This window comes from Bombus terrestris, unplaced genomic scaffold, assembly GCF_910591885.1.
Source record: "Bombus terrestris unplaced genomic scaffold, iyBomTerr1.2, whole genome shotgun sequence".
NCBI lineage: Eukaryota > Metazoa > Arthropoda > Insecta > Hymenoptera > Apidae > Bombus > Bombus terrestris.
Window position 1 is genome coordinate 3,903,124 of NW_025963553.1, and position 23,058 is coordinate 3,926,181.

Here is a 23,058-nt window from a genome sequence, read left to right on the forward strand (position 1 = left end):
AAGATGGATTTCTTTTAGGTTAGGCTATAGTTTTCGAGCGAGCGCAGCGAGCGAGAGACGCGTACAGGTGTGTCACAATCCAACGGTTTGGCACATACTGACATTGAAACATTCGCACCAGCCCGAGGAGCCGGAAGTCTTTATCGTATTGCCTACTGACAAATGTTTACAGTTTATGAATAGTATCACATAAATAGTACTATTTCCACATACTACAGTGCAATGTGATGTCCGAAGTGGCTGACAAAATTATGTACTAACACGATATATATGCATATTGCAAGGTATATGTATACCTTGCAAATTGTGATCGTTGCTCGCTCGCTCCGCTCGCTCGTAAAAATTTAGTCCAACCTCACATACGATCCGACACGTTCGCAAATTCGAAATAAGTTGCCTTCATATCGAATGACTAACGCAAGATGGATTGGGTTTAGGTTAGGCTACAGCTTTCGTGCGAGCGCAGCGAGCGAGAGACGCGTAAAGGTGTGTCACAATCCAACGGTTTGGCACATACTGACATTGAAACATTCGCACCAGCCCGAGGAGCCGGATGTCTTTATCATATTGCCTGCTGACAAATGTTTACAGTTTGTGAATAGTTTCACATAAATAGTACTATTTCCACATACTACAGTCCAATGTGATGTCCGAAGTGGCTAACAAAATTAGGTATTAACACGATATATATGCATATTGCAAGGTATATGTATACCTTGCAAATTGTGATCGTTGCTCGCTCGCTCCGCTCGCTCGTAAAAATTTAGTCCAACCTCACAACCGATCCGACACGTTCGCAAATTCGAAATAAGTCTCCTTCATATCGAATGACTAACGCAAGAGGGATTGGTTTTAGGTTAGGCTATAGTTTTCGAGTGAGCGCAGCGAGCGAGAGACGCGTAAAGGTGTGTCACAATCCAACGGTTTGGCACATACTGACATTGAAACATTCGCACCAGCCCGAGGAGCCGGAAGTCTTTATCATATTGCCTACTGACAAGTGTTTACAGTTTGTGAATAGTTCCACATAAATAGTACTGTTTCCACATAGTACAGTGCAATGTGATGTCCGAAATGGCTGACAAAATTAGGTAATAACACGAAATATATGCAAGGCAATATAAGGTATATGTATAGCTTGGAAATTGTGATCGTTGCTCGCTCGCTCCGCTCGCCCGTAAAAATCTACTCCAACCTCACAACCGATCCGACACGTTCGCAAATTCGAAATATGTCGCCACCATATCGAATAATGAACGCAAGATGGATTTCTTTTAGGTTAGGCTATAGTTTTCGAGCGAGCGCAGCGAGCGAGAGACGCGTACAGGTGTGTCACAATCCAACGGTTTGGCACATACTGACATTGAAACATTCGCACCAGCCCGAGGAGCCGGAAGTCTTTATCGTATTGCCTACTGACAAATGTTTACAGTTTATGAATAGTATCACATAAATAGTACTATTTCCACATACTACAGTGCAATGTGATGTCCGAAGTGGCTGACAAAATTATGTACTAACACGATATATATGCATATTGCAAGGTATATGTATACCTTGCACATTGTGATCGTTGCTCGCTCGCTCCGCTCGCTCGTAAAAATTTAGTCCAACCTCACATACGATCCGACACGTTCGCAAATTCGAAATAAGTTGCCTTCATATCGAATGACTAACGCAAGATGGATTGGTTTTAGGTTACGCTATAGTTTTCGAGCGAGCGCAGCGAACCGGAGACGCGTAAAGGTGTGTCACAATCCAACGATTTGGCACATACGGACATTGAAACATTCGCACCAGCCCGAGGAGCCGGAAGTCTTTATCCTATTGCCTGCTGACAAATGTTTACAGTTTGTGAATAGTTTCACATAAATAGTACTATTTCCACATACTACAGTCCAATGTGATGACCGAAGTGGCTGACAAAATTAGGTACTAACACGAAATATATGCAAGGCAATATAAGGTATATGTATACCTTGCAAATTGTGATCGTTGCTCGCTCGCTCCGCTCGCTCGTAAAAATTTAGTCCAACCTCACATCCGATCCGACACGTTCGCAAATTCGAAATAAGTCGCCACCATATCGAATAATGAACGCAAGATGGATTGGTTTTAGGTTACGCTATAGTTTTCGAGCGAGCGCAGCGAACGAGAGACGCGTAAAGGTGTGTCACAATCCAACGGTTTGGCACATACGGACATTGAAACATCCGCACCAGCCCGAGGAGCCGGAAGTCTTTATCCTATTGCCTGCTGACAAATGTTTACAGTTTGTGAATAGTTTCACATAAATAGTACTATTTCCACATACTACAGTGCAATGTGATGTCCGAAGTGGCTGACAAAATTAGGTACGCACACGATATATATGCATATTGCAAGGTATATGTATACCTTGCAAATTGTGATCGTTGCTCGCTCGCTCCGCTCGCTCGTAAAAATTTAGTCCAACCTCACATCCGATCCGACACGTTCGCAAATTCGAAATAAGTCGCCTTCATATCGAATGACTAACGCAAGAGGGATTGGTTTTAGGTTAAGCTGTAGTTTTCGAGTGAGCGCAGCGAGCGAGAGACGCGTAAAGGTGTGTCACAATCCAACGGTTTGGCACATACTGACATTGAAACATTCGCACCAGCCCGAGGAGCCGGAAGTCTTTATCATATTGCCTACTGACAAGTGTTTACAGTTTGTGAATAGTTCCACATAAATAGTACTGTTTCCACATAGTACAGTGCAATGTGATGTCCGAAATGGCTGACAAAATTAGGTAATAACACGAAATATATGCAAGGCAATATAAGGTATATGTATAGCTTGGAAATTGTGATCGTTGCTCGCTCGCTCCGCTCGCTCGTAAAAATCTACTCCAACCTCACAACCGATCCGACACGTTCGCAAATTCGAAATATGTCGCCACCATATCGAATAATGAACGCAAGATGGATTTCTTTTAGGTTAGGCTATAGTTTTCGAGCGAGCGCAGCGAGCGAGAGACGCGTACAGGTGTGTCACAATCCAACGGTTTGGCACATACTGACATTGAAACATTCGCACCAGCCCGAGGAGCCGGAAGTCTTTATCGTATTGCCTACTGACAAATGTTTACAGTTTCTGAATAGTATCACATAAATAGTACTATTTCCACATACTACAGTGCAATGTGATGTCCGAAGTGGCTGACAAAATTATGTACTAACACGATATATATGCATATTGCAAGGTATATGTATACCTTGCACATTGTGATCGTTGCTCGCTCGCTCCGCTCGCTCGTAAAAATTTAGTCCAACCTCACATACGATCCGACACGTTCGCAAATTCGAAATAAGTTGCCTTCATATCGAATGACTAACGCAAGATGGATTGGGTTTAGGTTAGGCTACAGCTTTCGTGCGAGCGCAGCGAGCGAGAGACGCGTAAAGGTGTGTCACAATCCAACGGTTTGGCACATACTGACATTGAAACATTCGCACCAGCCCGAGGAGCCGGATGTCTTTATCATATTGCCTGCTGACAAATGTTTACAGTTTGTGAATAGTTTCACATAAATAGTACTATTTCCACATACTACAGTCCAATGTGATGTCCGAAGTGGCTAACAAAATTAGGTACTAACACGATATATATGCATATTGCAAGGTATATGTATACCTTGCAAATTGTGATCGTTGCTCGCTCGCTCCGCTCGCTCGTAAAAATTTAGTCCAACCTCACATCCGATCCGACACGTTCGCAAATTCGAAATAAGTCGCCACCATATCGAATAATGAACTCAAGATGGATTGGTTTTAGGTTACGCTATAGTTTTCGAGCGAGCGCAGCGAACGAGAGACGCGTAAAGGTGTGTCACAATCCAACGATTTGTCACATGCGGACATTGAAACATTCGCACCAGCCCGAGGAGCCGGAAGTCTTTATCCTATTGCCTGCTGACAAATGTTTACAGTTTGTGAATAGTTTCACATAAATAGTACTATTTCCACATACTACAGTCCAATGTGATGTCCGAAGTGGCTGACAAAATTAGGTACTCACACGATATATATGCATATTGCAAGGTATATGTATACCTTGCAAATTGTGATCGTTGCTCGCTCGCTCCGCTCGCTCGTAAAAATTTAGTCCAACCTCACATCCGATCCGACACGTTCGCAAATTCGAAATAAGTCGCCACCATATCGAATAATGAACGCAAGATGGATTGGTTTTAGGTTACGCTATAGTTTTCGAGCGAGCGCAGCGAACGAGAGACGCGTAAAGGTGTGTCACAATCCAACGGTTTGGCACATACGGACATTGAAACATTCGCACCAGCCCGAGGAGCCGGAAGTCTTTATCCTATTGCCTGCTGACAAATGTTTACAGTTTGTGAATAGTTTCACATAAATAGTACTATTTCCACATACTACAGTGCAATGTGATGTCCGAAGTGGCTGACAAAATTAGGTACTCACACGATATATATGCATATTGCAAGGTATATGTATACCTTGCAAATTGTGATCGTTGCTCGCTCGCTCCGCTCGCTCGTAAAAATTTAGTCCAACCTCACATCCGATCCGACACGTTCGCAAATTCGAAATATGTCGCCACCATATCGAATAATGAACGCAAGATGGATTTCTTTTAGGTTAGGCTATAGTTTTCGAGCGAGCGCAGCGAGCGAGAGACGCGTACAGGTGTGTCACAATCCAACGGTTTGGCACATACTGACATTGAAACATTCGCACCAGCCCGAGGAGCCGGAAGTCTTTATCGTATTGCCTACTGACAAATGTTTACAGTTTCTGAATAGTATCACATAAATAGTACTATTTCCACATACTACAGTGCAATGTGATGTCCGAAGTGGCTGACAAAATTATGTACTAACACGATATATATGCATATTGCAAGGTATATGTATACCTTGCACATTGTGATCGTTGCTCGCTCGCTCCGCTCGCTCGTAAAAATTTAGTCCAACCTCACATACGATCCGACACGTTCGCAAATTCGAAATAAGTTGCCTTCATATCGAATGACTAACGCAAGATGGATTGGGTTTAGGTTAGGCTACAGCTTTCGTGCGAGCGCAGCGAGCGAGAGACGCGTAAAGGTGTGTCACAATCCAACGGTTTGGCACATACTGACATTGAAACATTCGCACCAGCCCGAGGAGCCGGATGTCTTTATCATATTGCCTGCTGACAAATGTTTACAGTTTGTGAATAGTTTCACATAAATAGTACTATTTCCACATACTACAGTCCAATGTGATGTCCGAAGTGGCTAACAAAATTAGGTACTAACACGATATATATGCATATTGCAAGATATATGTATACCTTGCAAATTGTGATCGTTGCTCGCTCGCTCCGCTCGCTCGTAAAAATTTAGTCCAACCTCACATCCGATCCGACACGTTCGCAAATTCGAAATAAGTCGCCACCATATCGAATAATGAACTCAAGATGGATTGGTTTTAGGTTACGCTATAGTTTTCGAGCGAGCGCAGCGAACGAGAGACGCGTAAAGGTGTGTCACAATCCAACGATTTGTCACATGCGGACATTGAAACATTCGCACCAGCCCGAGGAGCCGGAAGTCTTTATCCTATTGCCTGCTGACAAATGTTTACAGTTTGTGAATAGTTTCACATAAATAGTACTATTTCCACATACTACAGTCCAATGTGATGTCCGAAGTGGCTGACAAAATTAGGTACTCACACGATATATATGCATATTGCAAGGTATATGTATACCTTGCAAATTGTGATCGTTGCTCGCTCGCTCCGCTCGCTCGTAAAAATTTAGTCCAACCTCACATCCGATCCGACACGTTCGCAAATTCGAAATAAGTCGCCACCATATCGAATAATGAACGCAAGATGGATTGGTTTTAGGTTACGCTATAGTTTTCGAGCGAGCGCAGCGAACGAGAGACGCGTAAAGGTGTGTCACAATCCAACGGTTTGGCACATACGGACATTGAAACATTCGCACCAGCCCGAGGAGCCGGAAGTCTTTATCCTATTGCCTGCTGACAAATGTTTACAGTTTGTGAATAGTTTCACATAAATAGTACTATTTCCACATACTACAGTGCAATGTGATGTCCGAAGTGGCTGACAAAATTAGGTACTCACACGATATATATGCATATTGCAAGGTATATGTATACCTTGCAAATTGTGATCGTTGCTCGCTCGCTCCGCTCGCTCGTAAAAATTTAGTCCAACCTCACATCCGATCCGACACGTTCGCAAATTCGAAATAAGTCGCCTTCATATCGAATGACTAACGCAAGAGGGATTGGTTTTAGGTTAGGCTGTAGTTTTCGAGTGAGCGCAGCGAGCGAGAGACGCGTAAAGGTGTGTCACAATCCAACGGTTTGGCACATACTGACATTGAAACATTCGCACCAGCCCGAGGAGCCGGAAGTCTTTATCATATTGCCTACTGACAAGTGTTTACAGTTTGTGAATAGTTCCACATAAATAGTACTGTTTCCACATAGTACAGTGCAATGTGATGCCCGAAATGGCTGACAAAATTAGGTAATAACACGAAATATATGCAAGGCAATATAAGGTATATGTATAGCTTGGAAATTGTGATCGTTGCTCGCTCGCTCCGCTCGCTCGTAAAAATCTACTCCAACCTCACAACCGATCCGACACGTTCGCAAATTCGAAATATGTCGCCACCATATCGAATAATGAACGCAAGATGGATTTCTTTTAGGTTAGGCTATAGTTTTCGAGCGAGCGCAGCGAGCGAGAGACGCGTACAGGTGTGTCACAATCCAACGGTTTGGCACATACTGACATTGAAACATTCGCACCAGCCCGAGGAGCCGGAAGTCTTTATCGTATTGCCTACTGACAAATGTTTACAGTTTATGAATAGTATCACATAAATAGTACTATTTCCACATACTACAGTGCAATGTGATGTCCGAAGTGGCTGACAAAATTAGGTACTAACACGATATATATGCATATTGCAAGGTATATGTATACCTTGCAAATTGTGATCGTTGCTCGCTCGCTCCGCTCGCTCGTAAAAATTTAGTCCAACCTCACATACGATCCGACACGTTCGCAAATTCGAAATAAGTTGCCTTCATATCGAATGACTAACGCAAGATGGATTGGGTTTAGGTTAGGCTACAGCTTTCGAGCGAGCGCAGCGAGCGAGAGACGCGTAAAGGTGTGTCACAATCCAACGGTTTGGCACATACTGACATTGAAACATTCGCACCAGCCCGAGGAGCCGGATGTCTTTATCATATTGCCTGCTGACAAATGTTTACAGTTTGTGAATAGTTTCACATAAATAGTACTATTTCCAAATACTACAGTCCAATGTGATGTCCGAAGTGGCTGACAAAATTAGGTACTCACACGATATATATGCATATTGCAAGGTATATGTATACCTTGCAAATTGTGATCGTTGCTCGCTCGCTCCGCTCGCTCGTAAAAATTTGGTCCAACCTCACATCCGATCCGACACGTTCGCAAATTCGAAATAAGTTGCCTTCATATCGAATGACTAACGCAAGATGGATTGGGTTTAGGTTAGGCTACAGCTTTCGAGCGAGCGCAGCGAGCGAGAGACGCGTAAAGGTGTGTCACAATCCAACGGTTTGGCACATACTGACATTGAAACATTCGCACCAGCCCGTGGAGCCGGATGTCTTTATCATATTGCCTGCTGACAAATGTTTACAGTTTGTGAATAGTTTCACATAAATAGTACTATTTCCACATACTACAGTCCAATGTGATGTCCGAAGTGGCTAACAAAATTAGGTACTAACACGATATATATGCATATTGCAAGGTATATGTATACCTTGCAAATTGTGATCGTTGCTCGCTCGCTCCGCTCGCTCGTAAAAATTTAGTCCAACCTCACATCCGATCCGACACGTTCGCAAATTCGAAATAAGTCGCCACCATATCGAATAATGAACGCAAGATGGATTGGTTTTAGGTTACGCTGTAGTTTTCGAGCGAGCGCAGCGAACGAGAGACGCGTAAAGGTGTGTCACAATCCAACGATTTGGCACATACGGACATTGAAACATTCGCACCAGCCCGAGGAGCCGGAAGTCTTTATCCTATTGCCTGCTGACAAATGTTTACAGTTTGTGAATAGTTTCACATAAATAGTACTATTTCCACATACTACAGTCCAATGTGATGTCCGAAGTGGCTGACAAAATTAGGTACTCACACGATATATATGCATATTGCAAGGTATATGTATACCTTGCATATTGTGATCGTTGCTCGCTCGCTCCGCTCGCTCGTAAAAATTTAGTCCAACCTCACATCCGATCCGACACGTTCGCAAATTCGAAATAAGTCGCCACCATATCGAATAATGAACGCAAGATGGATTGGTTTTAGGTTACGCTATAGTTTTCGAGCGAGCGCAGCGAACGAGAGACGCGTAAAGGTGTGTCACAATCCAACGGTTTGGCACATACGGACATTGAAACATCCGCACCAGCCCGAGGAGCCGGAAGTCTTTATCCTATTGCCTGCTGACAGATGTTTACAGTTTGTGAATAGTTTCACATAAATAGTACTATTTCCACATACTACAGTGCAATGTGATGTCCGAAATGGCTGACAAAATTAGGTAATAACACGAAATATATGCAAGGCAATATAAGGTATATGTATAGCTTGGAAATTGTGATCGTTGCTCGCTCGCTCCGCTCGCTCGTAAAAATCTACTCCAACCTCACAACCGATCCGACACGTTCGCAAATTCGAAATATGTCGCCACCATATCGAATAATGAACGCAAGATGGATTTCTTTTAGGTTAGGCTATAGTTTTCGAGCGAGCGCAGCGAGCGAGAGACGCGTACAGGTGTGTCACAATCCAACGGTTTGGCACATACTGACATTGAAACATTCGCACCAGCCCGAGGAGCCGGAAGTCTTTATCGTATTGCCTACTGACAAATGTTTACAGTTTATGAATAGTATCACATAAATAGTACTATTTCCACATACTACAGTGCACTGTGATGTCCGAAGTGGCTGACAAAATTAGGTACTAACACGATATATATGCATATTGCAAGGTATATGTATACCTTGCAAATTGTGATCGTTGCTCGCTCGCTCCGCTCGCTCGTAAAAATTTAGTCCAACCTCACATACGATCCGACACGTTCGCAAATTCGAAATAAGTTGCCTTCATATCGAATGACTAACGCAAGATGGATTGGGTTTAGGTTAGGCTACAGCTTTCGAGCGAGCGCAGCGAGCGAGAGACGCGTAAAGGTGTGTCACAATCCAACGGTTTGGCACATACTGACATTGAAACATTCGCACCAGCCCGAGGAGCCGGATGTCTTTATCATATTGCCTGCTGACAAATGTTTACAGTTTGTGAATAGTTTCACATAAATAGTACTATTTCCACATACTACAGTCCAATGTGATGTCCGAAGTGGCTGACAAAATTAGGTACTCACACGATATATATGCATATTGCAAGGTATATGTATACCTTGCAAATTGTGATCGTTGCTCGCTCGCTCCGCTCGCTCGTAAAAATTTGGTCCAACCTCACATCCGATCCGACACGTTCGCAAATTCGAAATAAGTCGCCTTCATATCGAATGACTAACGCAAGAGGGATTGGTTTTAGGTTAGGCTATAGTTTTCGAGTGAGCGCAGCGAGCGAGAGACGCGTAAAGGTGTGTCACAATCCAACGGTTTGGCACATACTGACATTGAAACATTCGCACCAGCCCGAGGAGCCGGAAGTCTTTATCATATTGCCTACTGACAAGTGTTTACAGTTTGTGAATAGTTCCACATAAATAGTACTGTTTCCACATAGTACAGTGCAATGTGATGTCCGAAATGGCTGACAAAATTAGGTAATAACACGAAATATATGCAAGGCAATATAAGGTATATGTATAGCTTGGAAATTGTAATCGTTGCTCGCTCGCTCCGCTCGCTCGTAAAAATCTACTCCAACCTCACAACCGATCCGACACGTTCGCAAATTCGAAATATGTCGCCACCATATCGAATAATGAACGCAAGATGGATTTCTTTTAGGTTAGGCTATAGTTTTCGAGCGAGCGCAGCGAGCGAGAGACGCGTACAGGTGTGTCACAATCCAACGGTTTGGCACATACTGACATTGAAACATTCGCACCAGCCCGAGGAGCCGGAAGTCTTTATCGTATTGCCTACTGACAAATGTTTACAGTTTATGAATAGTATCACATAAATAGTACTATTTCCACATACTACAGTGCAATGTGATGTCCGAAGTGGCTGACAAAATTAGGTACTAACACGATATATATGCATATTGCAAGGTATATGTATACCTTGCAAATTGTGATCGTTGCTCGCTCGCTCCGCTCGCTCGTAAAAATTTAGTCCAACCTCACATACGATCCGACACGTTCGCAAATTCGAAATAAGTCGCCACCATAACGAATAATGAACGCAAGATGGATTGGTTTTAGGTTACGCTATAGTTTTCGAGCGAGCGCAGCGAACCGGAGACGCGTAAAGGTGTGTCACAATCCAACGATTTGGCACATACGGACATTGAAACATTCGCACCAGCCCGAGGAGCCGGAAGTCTTTATCCTATTGCCTGCTGACAAATGTTTACAGTTTGTGAATAGTTTCACATAAATAGTACTATTTCCACATACTACAGTCCAATGTGATGTCCGAAGTGGCTGACAAAATTAGGTACTCACACGATATATATGCATATTGCAAGGTATATGTATACCTTGCAAATTGTGATCGTTGCTCGCTCGCTCCGCTCGCTCGTAAAAATCTACTCCAACCTCACAACCGATCCGACACGTTCGCAAATTCGAAATATGTCGCCACCATATCGAATAATGAACGCAAGATGGATTTCTTTTAGGTTAGGCTATAGTTTTCGAGCGAGCGCAGCGAGCGAGAGACGCGTACAGGTGTGTCACAATCCAACGGTTTGGCACATACTGACATTGAAACATTCGCACCAGCCCGAGGAGCCGGAAGTCTTTATCGTATTGCCTACTGACAAATGTTTACAGTTTATGAATAGTATCACATAAATAGTACTATTTCCACATACTACAGTGCAATGTGATGTCCGAAGTGGCTGACAAAATTATGTACTAACACGATATATATGCATATTGCAAGGTATATGCATACCTTGCAAATTGTGATCGTTGCTCGCTCGCTCCGCTCGCTCGTAAAAATTTAGTCCAACCTCACATCCGATCCGACACGTTCGCAAATTCGAAATAAGTCGCCTTCATATCGAATGACTAACGCAAGAGGGATTGGTTTTAGGTTAGGCTATAGTTTTCGAGCGAGCGCAGCGAGCGAGAGACGCGTAAAGGTGTATCACAATCTAACGGTTTGGCACATACGGACATTGAAACATTCGCACCAGCCCGAGGAGCCGGAAGTCTTTATCCTATTGCCTGCTGACAAATGTTTACAGTTTGTGAATAGTTTCACATAAATAGTACTATTTCCACATACTACAGTCCAATGTGATGTCCGAAGTGGCTGACAAAATTAGGTACTAACACGAAATATATGCAAGGCAATATAAGGTATATGTATACCTTGCAAATTGTGATCGTTGATCGCTCGCTCCGCTCGCTCGTAAAAATTTAGTCCAACCTCACATACGATCCGACACGTTCGCAAATTCGAAATAAGTTGCCTTCATATCGAATGACTAACGCAAGATGGATTGGGTTTAGGTTAGGCTACAGCTTTCGAGCGAGCGCAGCGAGCGAGAGACGCGTAAAGGTGTGTCACAATCTAACGGTTTGGCACATACTGACATTGAAACATTCGCACCAGCCCGAGGAGCCGGATGTCTTTATCATATTGCCTGCTGACAAATGTTTACAGTTTGTGAATAGTTTCACATAAATAGTACTATTTCCACATACTACAGTCCAATGTGATGTCCGAAATGGCTGACAAAATTAGGTAATAACACGAAATATATGCAAGGCAATATAAGGTATATGTATAGCTTGGAAATTGTGATCGTTGCTCGCTCGCTCCGCTCGCTCGTAAAAATCTACTCCAACCTCACAACCGATCCGACACGTTCGCAAATTCGAAATATGTCGCCACCATATCGAATAATGAACGCAAGATGGATTTCTTTTAGGTTAGGCTATAGTTTTCGAGCGAGCGCAGCGAGCGAGAGACGCGTACAGGTGTGTCACAATCCAACGGTTTGGCGCATACTGACATTGAAACATTCGCACCAGCCCGAGGAGCCGGAAGTCTTTATCGTATTGCCTACTGACAAATGTTTACAGTTTATGAATAGTATCACATAAATAGTACTATTTCCACATACTACAGTGCAATGTGATGTCCGAAGTGGCTGACAAAATTAGGTACTAACACGATATATATGCATATTGCAAGGTATATGTATACCTTGCAAATTGTGATCGTTGCTCGCTCGCTCCGCTCGCTCGTAAAAATTTAGTCCAACCTCACATACGATCCGACACGTTCGCAAATTCGAAATAAGTTGCCTTCATATCGAATGACTAACGCAAGATGGATTGGGTTTAGGTTAGGCTACAGCTTTCGAGCGAGCGCAGCGAGCGAGAGACGCGTAAAGGTGTGTCACAATCCAACGGTTTGGCACATACTGACATTGAAACATTCGCACCAGCCCGAGGAGCCGGATGTCTTTATCATATTGCCTGCTGACAAATGTTTACAGTTTGTGAATAGTTTCACATAAATAGTACTATTTCCACATACTACAGTCCAATGTGATGTCCGAAGTGGCTGACAAAATTAGGTACTCACACGATATATATGCATATTGCAAGGTATATGTATACCTTGCAAATTGTGATCGTTGCTCGCTCGCTCCGCTCGCTCGTAAAAATTTGGTCCAACCTCACATCCGATCCGACACGTTCGCAAATTCGAAATAAGTCGCCTTCATATCGAATGACTAACGCAAGAGGGATTGGTTTTAGGTTAGGCTATAGTTTTCGAGTGAGCGCAGCGAGCGAGAGACGCGTAAAGGTGTGTCACAATCCAACGGTTTGGCACATACTGACATTGAAACATTCGCACCAGCCCGAGGAGCCGGAAGTCTTTATCATATTGCCTACGGACAAGTGTTTACAGTTTGTGAATAGTTCCACATAAATAGTACTGTTTCCACATAGTACAGTGCAATGTGATGTCCGAAATGGCTGACAAAATTAGGTAATAACACGAAATATATGCAAGGCAATATAAGGTATATGTATAGCTTGGAAATTGTAATCGTTGCTCGCTCGCTCCGCTCGCTCGTAAAAATCTACTCCAACCTCACAACCGATCCGACACGTTCGCAAATTCGAAATATGTCGCCACCATATCGAATAATGAACGCAAGATGGATTGGGTTTAGGTTAGGCTACAGCTTTCGAGCGAGCGCAGCGAGCGAGAGACGCGTAAAGGTGTGTCACAATCTAACGGTTTGGCACATACTGACATTGAAACATTCGCACCAGCCCGAGGAGCCGGATGTCTTTATCATATTGCCTGCTGTCAAATGTCTACAGTTTGTGAATAGTTTCACATAAATAGTACTATTTCCACATACTACAGTCCAATGTGATGTCCGAAGTGGCTAACAAAATTAGGTACTAACACGATATATATGCATATTGCAAGGTATATGTATACCTTGCAAATTGTGATCGTTGCTCGCTCGCTCCGCTCGCTCGTAAAAATTTAGTCCAACCTCACATCCGATCCGACACGTTCGCAAATTCGAAATAAGTCGCCACCATATCGAATAATGAACGCAAGATGGATTGGTTTTAGGTTACGCTATAGTTTTCGAGCGAGCGCAGCGAACGAGAGACGCGTAAAGGTGTGTCACAATCCAACGATTTGTCACATGCGGACATTGAAACATTCGCACCAGCCCGAGGAGCCGGAAGTCTTTATCCTATTGCCTGCTGACAAATGTTTACAGTTTGTGAATAGTTTCACATAAATAGTACTATTTCCACATACTACAGTCCAATGTGATGTCCGAAGTGGCTGACAAAATTAGGTACTAACACGAAATATATGCAAGGCAATATAAGGTATATGTATACCTTGCAAATTGTGATCGTTGCTCGCTCGCTCCGCTCGCCCGTAAAAATTTAGTCCAACCTCACATCCGATCCGACACGTTCGCAAATTCGAAATAAGTCGCCACCATATCGAATAATGAACGCAAGATGGATTGGTTTTAGGTTACGCTATAGTTTTCGAGCGAGCGCAGCGAACGAGAGACGCGTAAAGGTGTGTCACAATCCAACGGTTTGGCACATACGGACATTGAAACATTCGCACCAGCCCGAGGAGCCGGAAGTCTTTATCCTATTGCCTGCTGACAAATGTTTACAGTTTGTGAATAGTTTCACATAAATAGTACTATTTCCACATACTACAGTCCAATGTGATGTCCGAAGTGGCTGACAAAATTAGGTACTAACACGAAATATATGCAAGGCTATATAAGGTATATGTATACCTTGCAAATTGTGATCGTTGCTCGCTCGCTCCGCTCGCTCGTAAAAATTTAGTCCAACCTCACATCCGATCCGACACGTTCGCAAATTCGAAATAAGTCGCCACCATAACGAATAATGAACGCAAGATGGATTGGTTTTAGGTTACGCTATAGTTTTCGAGCGAGCGCAGCGAACGAGAGACGCGTAAAGGTGTGTCACAATCCAACGGTTTGGCACATACAGACATTGAAACATCCGCACCAGCCCGAGGAGCCGGAAGTCTTTATCCTATTGCCTGCTGACAAATGTTTACAGTTTGTGAATAGTTTCACATAAATAGTACTATTTCCACATACTACAGTGCAATGTGATGTCCGAAGTGGCTGACAAAATTAGGTACTCACACGATATATATGCATATTGCAAGGTATATGTATACCTTGCAAATTGTGATCGTTGCTCGCTCGCTCCGCTCGCTCGTAAAAATTTAGTCCAACCTCACATCCGATCCGGCACGTTCGCAAATTCGAAATAAGTTGCCTTCATATCGAATGACTAACGCAAGATGGATTGGGTTTAGGTTAGGCTACAGCTTTCGAGCGAGCGCAGCGAGCGAGAGACGCGTAAAGGTGTGTCACAATCCAACGGTTTGGCACATACTGACATTGAAACATTCGCACCAGCCCGAGGAGCCGGATGTCTTTATCATATTGGCTGCTGACAAATGTTTACAGTTTGTGAATAGTTTCACATAAATAGTACTATTTCCACATACTACAGTCCAATGTGATGTCCGAAATGGCTGACAAAATTAGGTAATAACACGAAATATATGCAAGGCAATATAAGGTATATGTATAGCTTGGAAATTGTGATCGTTGCTCGCTCGCTCCGCTCGCTCGTAAAAATCTACTCCAACCTCACAACCGATCCGACACGTTCGCAAATTCGAAATATGTCGCCACCATATCGAATAATGAACGCAAGATGGATTTCTTTTAGGTTAGGCTATAGTTTTCGAGCGAGCGCAGCGAGCGAGAGACGCGTACAGGTGTGTCACAATCCAACGGTTTGGCACATACTGACATTGAAACATTCGCACCAGCCCGAGGAGCCGGAAGTCTTTATCGTATTGCCTACTGACAAATGTTTACAGTTTATGAATAGTATCACATAAATAGTACTATTTCCACATACTACAGTGCAATGTGATGTCCGAAGTGGCTGACAAAATTAGGTACTAACACGATATATATGCATATTGCAAGGTATATGTATACCTTGCAAATTGTGATCGTTGCTCGCTCGCTCCGCTCGCTCGTAAAAATTTAGTCCAACCTCACATACGATCCGACACGTTCGCAAATTCGAAATAAGTTGCCTTCATATCGAATGACTAACGCAAGATGGATTGGGTTTAGGTTAGGCTACAGCTTTCGAGCGAGCGCAGCGAGCGAGAGACGCGTAAAGGTGTGTCACAATCCAACGGTTTGGCACATACTGACATTGAAACATTCGCACCAGCCCGAGGAGCCGGATGTCTTTATCATATTGCCTGCTGACAAATGTTTACAGTTTGTGAATAGTTTCACATAAATAGTACTATTTCCACATACTACTGTCCAATGTGATGTCCGAAGTGGCTGACAAAATTAGGTACTCACACGATATATATGCATATTGCAAGGTATATGTATACCTTGCAAATTGTGATCGTTGCTCGCTCGCTCCGCTCGCTCGTAAAAATTTGGTCCAACCTCACATCCCATCCGACACGTTCGCAAATTCGAAATAAGTCGCCTTCATATCGAATGACTAACGCAAGAGGGATTGGTTTTAGGTTAGGCTATAGTTTTCGAGTGAGCGCAGCGAGCGAGAGACGCGTAAAGGTGTGTCACAATCCAACGGTTTGGCACATACTGACATTGAAACATTCGCACCAGCCCGAGGAGCCGGAAGTCTTCATCATATTGCCTACTGACAAGTGTTTACAGTTTGTGAATAGTTCCACATAAATAGTACTGTTTCCACATAGTACAGTGCAATGTGATGTCCGAAATGGCTGACAAAATTAGGTAATAACACGAAATATATGCAAGGCAATATAAGGTATATGTATAGTTTGGAAATTGTAATCGTTGCTCGCTCGCTCCGCTCGCTCGTAAAAATCTACTCCAACCTCACAACCGATCCGACACGTTCGCAAATTCGAAACATGTCGCCACCATATCGAATAATGAACGCAAGATGGATTTCTTTTAGGTTAGGCTATAGTTTTCGAGCGAGCGCAGCGAGCGTGAGACGCGTACAGGTGTGTCACAATCCAACGGTTTGGCGCATACTGACATTGAAACATTCGCACCAGCCCGAGGAGCCGGAAGTCTTTATCGTATTGCCTACTGACAAATGTTTACAGTTTATGAATAGTATCACATAAATAGTACTATTTCCACATACTACAGTGCAATGTGATGTCCGAAGTGGCTGACAAAATTAGGTACTAACACGATATATATGCATATTGCAAGGTATATGTATACCTTGCAAATTGTGATCGTTGCTCGCTCGCTCCGCTCGCTCGTAAAAATTTAGTCCAACCTCACATACGATCCGACACGTTCGCAAATTCGAAATAAGTTGCCTTCATATCGAATGACTAACGCAAGATGGATTGGGTTTAGGTTAGGCTACAGCTTTCGAGCGAGCGCAGCGAGCGAGAGACGCGTAAAGGTGTGTCACAATCCAACGGTTTGGCACATACTGACATTGAAACATTCGCACCAGCCCGAGGAGCCGGATGTCTTTATCATATTGCCTGCTGACAAATGTTTACAGTTTGTGAATAGTTTCACATAAATAGTACTATTTCCACATACTACAGTCCAATGTGATGTCCGAAGTGGCTGACAAAATTAGGTACTCACACGATATATATGCATATTGCAAGGTATATGTATACCTTGCAAATTGTGATCGTTGCTCGCTCGCTCCGCTCGCTCGTAAAAATTTGGTCCAACCTCACATCCGATCCGACACGTTCGCAAATTCGAAATAAGTCGCCTTCATATCGAATGACTAACGCAAGAGGGATTGGTTTTAGGTTAGGCTATAGTTTTCGAGTGAGCGCAGCGAGCGAGAGACGCGTAAAGGTGTGTCACAATCCAACGGTTTGGCACATACTGACATTGAAACATTCGCACCAGCCCGAGGAGCCGGAAGTCTTTATCATATTGCCTACTGACAAGTGTTTACAGTTTGTGAATAGTTCCACATAAATAGTACTGTTTCCACATAGTACAGTGCAATGTGATGTCCGAAATGGCTGACAAAATTAGGTAATAACACGAAATATATGCAAGGCAATATAAGGTATATGTATAGCTTGGAAATTGTAATCGTTGCTCGCTCGCTCCGCTCGCTCGTAAAAATCTACTCCAACCTCACAACCGATCCGACACGTTCGCAAATTCGAAATATGTCGCCACCATATCGAATAATGAACGCAAGATGGATTTCTTTTAGGTTAGGCTATAGTTTTCGAGCGAGCGCAGCGAGCGATAGACGCGTACAGGTGTGTCACAATCCAACGGTTTGGCACATACTGACATTGAAACATTCGCACCAGCCCGAGGAGCCGGAAGTCTTTATCGTATTGCCTACTGACAAATGTTTACAGTTTATGAATAGTATCACATAAATAGTACTATTTCCACATACTACAGTGCAATGTGATGTCCGAAGTGGCTGACAAAATTAGGTACTAACACGATATATATGCATATTGCAAGGTATATGTATACCTTGCAAATTGTGATCGTTGCTCGCTCGCTCCGCTCGCTCGTAAAAATTTAGTCCAACCTCACATACGATCCGACACGTTCGCAAATTCGAAATAAGTCGCCACCATAACGAATAATGAACGCAAGATGGATTGGTTTTAGGTTACGCTATAGTTTTCGAGCGAGCGCAGCGAACCGGAGACGCGTAAAGGTGTGTCACAATCCAACGATTTGGCACATACGGACATTGAAACATTCGCACCAGCCCGAGGAGCCGGAAGTCTTTATCCTATTGCCTGCTGACAAATGTTTACAGTTTGTGAATAGTTTCACATAAATAGTACTATTTCCACATACTACAGTCCAATGTGATGTCCGAAGTGGCTGACAAAATTAGGTACTCACACGATATATATGCATATTGCAAGGTATATGTATACCTTGCAAATTGTGATCGTTGCTCGCTCGCTCCGCTCGCTCGTAAAAATCTACTCCAACCTCACAACCGATCCGACACGTTCGCAAATTCGAAATATGTCGCCACCATATCGAATAATGAACGCAAGATGGATTTCTTTTAGGTTAGGCTATAGTTTTCGAGCGAGCGCAGCGAGCGAGAGACGCGTACAGGTGTGTCACAATCCAACGGTTTGGCACATACTGACATTGAAACATTCGCACCAGCCCGAGGAGCCGGAAGTCTTTATCGTATTGCCTACTGACAACTGTTTACAGTTTATGAATAGTATCACATAAATAGTACTATTTCCACATACTACAGTGCAATGTGATGTCCGAAGTGGCTGACAAAATTATGTACTAACACGATATATATGCATATTGCAAGGTATATGCATACCTTGCAAATTGTGATCGTTGCTAGCTCGCTCCGCTCGCTCGTAAAAATTTAGTCCAACCTCACATACGATCCGACACGTTCGCAAATTCGAAATAAGTTGCCTTCATATCGAATGACTAACGCAAGATGGATTGGGTTTAGGTTAGGCTACAGCTTTCGTGCGAGCGCAGCGAGCGAGAGACGCGTAAAGGTGTGTCACAATCCAACGGTTTGGCACATACTGACATTGAAACATTCGCACCAGCCCGAGGAGCCGGATGTCTTTATCATATTGCCTGCTGACAAATGTTTACAGTTTGTGAATAGTTTCACATAAATAGTACTATTTCCACATACTACAGTCCAATGTGATGTCCGAAGTGGCTAACAAAATTAGGTACTAACACGATATATATGCATATTGCAAGGTATATGTATACCTTGCAAATTGTGATCGTTGCTCGCTCGCTCCGCTCGCTCGTAAAAATTTAGTCCAACCTCACATCCGATCCGACACGTTCGCAAATTCGAAATAAGTCGCCACCATATCGAATAATGAACGCAAGATGGATTGGTTTTAGGTTACGCTATAGTTTTCGAGCGAGCGCAGCGAACGAGAGACGCGTAAAGGTGTGTCACAATCCAACGATTTGTCACATGCGGACATTGAAACATTCGCACCAGCCCGAGGAGCCGGAAGTCTTTATCCTATTGCCTGCTGACAAATGTTTACAGTTTGTGAATAGTTTCACATAAATAGTACTATTTCCACATACTACAGTCCAATGTGATGTCCGAAGTGGCTGACAAAATTAGGTACTAACACGAAATATATGCAAGGCAATATAAGGTATATGTATACCTTGCAAATTGTGATCGTTGCTCGCTCGCTCCGCTCGCCCGTAAAAATTTAGTCCAACCTCACATCCGATCCGACACGTTCGCAAATTCGAAATAAGTCGCCACCATATCGAATAATGAACGCAAGATGGATTGGTTTTAGGTTACGCTATAGTTTTCGAGCGAGCGCAGCGAACGAGAGACGCGTAAAGGTGTGTCACAATCCAACGGTTTGGCACATACGGACATTGAAACATTCGCACCAGCCCGAGGAGCCGGAAGTCTTTATCCTATTGCCTGCTGACAAATGTTTACAGTTTGTGAATAGTTTCACATAAATAGTACTATTTCCACATACTACAGTCCAATGTGATGTCCGAAGTGGCTGACAAAATTAGGTACTAACACGAAATATATGCAAGGCTATATAAGGTATATGTATACCTTGCAAATTGTGATCGTTGCTCGCTCGCTCCGCTCGCTCGTAAAAATTTAGTCCAACCTCACATCCGATCCGACACGTTCGCAAATTCGAAATAAGTCGCCACCGTAACGAATAATGAACGCAAGATGGATTGGTTTTAGGTTACGCTATAGTTTTCGAGCGAGCGCAGCGAACGAGAGACGCGTAAAGGTGTGTCACAATCCAACGGTTTGGCACATACAGACATTGAAACATCCGCACCAGCCCGAGGAGCCGGAAGTCTTTATCCTATTGCCTGCTGACAAATGTTTACAGTTTGTGAATAGTTTCACATAAATAGTACTATTTCCACATACTACAGTGCAATGTGATGTCCGAAGTGGCTGACAAAATTAGGTACTCACACGATATATATGCATATTGCAAGGTATATGTATACCATGCAAATTGTGATCGTTGCTCGCTCGCTCTGCTCGCTCGTAAAAATTTAGTCCAACCTCACATCCGATCCGGCACGTTCGCAAATTCGAAATAAGTTGCCTTCATATCGAATGACTAACGCAAGATGGATTGGGTTTAGGTTAGGCTACAGCTTTCGAGCGAGCGCAGCGAGCGAGAGACGCGTAAAGGTGTGTCACAATCCAACGGTTTGGCACATACTGACATTGAAACATTCGCACCAGCCCGAGGAGCCGGATGTCTTTATCATATTGCCTGCTGACAAATGTTTACAGTTTGTGAATAGTTTCACATAAATAGTACTATTTCCACATACTACAGTCCAATGTGATGTCCGAAATGGCTGACAAAATTAGGTAATAACACGAAATATATGCAAGGCAATATAAGGTATATGTATAGCTTGGAAATTGTGATCGTTGCTCGCTCGCTCCGCTCGCTCGTAAAAATCTACTCCAACCTCACAACCGATCCGACACGTTCGCAAATTCGAAATATGTCGCCACCATATCGAATAATGAACGCAAGATGGATTTCTTTTAGGTTAGGCTATAGTTTTCGAGCGAGCGCAGCGAGCGAGAGACGCGTACAGGTGTGTCACAATCCAACGGTTTGGCACATACTGACATTGAAACATTCGCACCAGCCCGAGGAGCCGGAAGTCTTTATCGTATTGCCTACTGACAAATGTTTACAGTTTATGAATAGTATCACATAAATAGTACTATTTCCACATACTACAGTGCAATGTGATGTCCGAAGTGGCTGACAAAATTAGGTACTAACACGATATATATGCATATTGCAAGGTATATGTATACCTTGCAAATTGTGATCGTTGCTCGCTCGCTCCGCTCGCTCGTAAAAATTTGGTCCAACCTCACATCCGATCCGACACGTTCGCAAATTCGAAATAAGTCGCCTTCATATCGAATGACTAACGCAAGAGGGATTGGTTTTAGGTTAGGCTATAGTTTTCGAGTGAGCGCAGCGAGCGAGAGACGCGTAAAGGTGTGTCACAATCCAACGGTTTGGCACATACTGACATTGAAACATTCGCACCAGCCCGAGGAGCCGGAAGTCTTCATCATATTGCCTACTGACAAGTGTTTACAGTTTGTGAATAGTTCCACATAAATAGTACTGTTTCCACATAGTACAGTGCAATGTGATGTCCGAAATGGCTGACAAAATTAGGTAATAACACGAAATATATGCAAGGCAATATAAGGTATATGTATAGTTTGGAAATTGTAATCGTTGCTCGCTCGCTCCGCTCGCTCGTAAAAATCTACTCCAACCTCACAACCGATCCGACACGTTCGCAAATTCGAAATATGTCGCCACCATATCGAATAATGAACGCAAGATGGATTTCTTTTAGGTTAGGCTATAGTTTTCGAGCGAGCGCAGCGAGCGAGAGACGCGTACAGGTGTGTCACAATCCAACGGTTTGGCGCATACTGACATTGAAACATTCGCACCAGCCCGAGGAGCCGGAAGTCTTTATCGTATTGCCTACTGACAAATGCTTACAGTTTATGAATAGTATCACATAAATAGTACTATTTCCACATACTACAGTGCAATGTGATGTCCGAAGTGGCTGACAAAATTAGGTACTAACACGATATATATGCATATTGCAAGGTATATGTATACCTTGCAAATTGTGATCGTTGCTCGCTCGCTCCGCTCGCTCGTAAAAATTTAGTCCAACCTCACATACGATCCGACACGTTCGCAAATTCGAAATAAGTTGCCTTCATATCGAATGACTAACGCAAGATGGATTGGGTTTAGGTTAGGCTACAGCTTTCGAGCGAGCGCAGCGAGCGAGAGACGCGTAAAGATGTGTCACAATCCAACGGTTTGGCACATACTGACATTGAAACATTCGCACCAGCCCGTGGAGCCGGATGTCTTTATCATATTGCCTGCTGACAAATGTTTACAGTTTGTGAATAGTTTCACATAAATAGTACTATTTCCACATACTACAGTCCAATGTGATGTCCGAAGTGGCTAACAAAATTAGGTACTAACACGATATATATGCATATTGCAAGGTATATGTATACCTTGCAAATTGTGATCGTTGCTCGCTCGCTCCGCTCGCTCGTAAAAATTTAGTCCAACCTCACATCCGATCCGACACGTTCG